Consider the following 917-nt stretch of genomic DNA (forward strand, 5'->3'; position numbering starts at 1 on the left):
GACCAAAAAAAAAAAAGAGTTTCATGGACTCTCCTGCCCGGGCTGGCTGTGAACAATGATCCTCAGATCTCAGCCTCCTGAGTAGCTAGGATTGCAGGCGTGAGCCACGAGTGCCCAGCTTGCTTGGCTATTTTGCTCAAGGCTGGTGCTGTACCACTTAAGACATGGCTCCATTTCTGGCTTTTTGCTGTTACTAAGAGTCTGGTGGCATTTTCCCACCCTAGCTGGCTTTAAGCCTTGATTCTCAGATCTCAGCCCCCAGAGTAGCTAGGATAAAAACTATCAATGTCCAGAATTTAATTGCAAGATTTTGTTACCACATCTGAAACATTTTAGTAACTTGCAGGCTGTCTAAAGAGGAAAGAATGTTGCTTTGGTGTGATTTAGAGTTACACTATGGAATCTGTGGTCCTATCCAGTCCTGGAATCCTGTGGTTCCGGGATGGGGCTGGGCTGGGCTGGGTGGGGGCTTCCTGCAGCGTCTACACTCAGGACTGGAGGCCTATTGGCTCTGCCCATCCTTCCTCCCCAGTTCTCACCTTCTGCAATGCGTTCGTGTGGAGGTGGACAGCATGTGCCCCTCAGGAGGAATGCAAGAGGGGAATTCACGATCATTTTACAATGCCAGGCATCCAGTATGTGAAATACTGTTCTTCCCCTTCCTCCACCCCCTCCAGACTTAGAGGATTTTTCTATCTTGTTATATCCCAGAATGTAACATTTCCTAGTGCAGAAACATTTGGGTTAGCTTGGGTTCTCTGAGGCCTGTGGGGGCAGCTGGGGACTTTCCTGAGATGGACAGGGAGCAGGAGGGGAAGGCTCAGGACATCAGGGATGAGAACACAGAACAGTTGAGTGAGGCAGGGCCAGAGCCCGAGCCAGGGAGTAACTCAGGCAGAGGCAGAAATGAAGGAGGC

Source organism: Dipodomys ordii, unplaced genomic scaffold (genome assembly GCF_000151885.1).
Source record: "Dipodomys ordii isolate 6190 unplaced genomic scaffold, Dord_2.0 Scaffold79, whole genome shotgun sequence".
NCBI lineage: Eukaryota > Metazoa > Chordata > Mammalia > Rodentia > Heteromyidae > Dipodomys > Dipodomys ordii.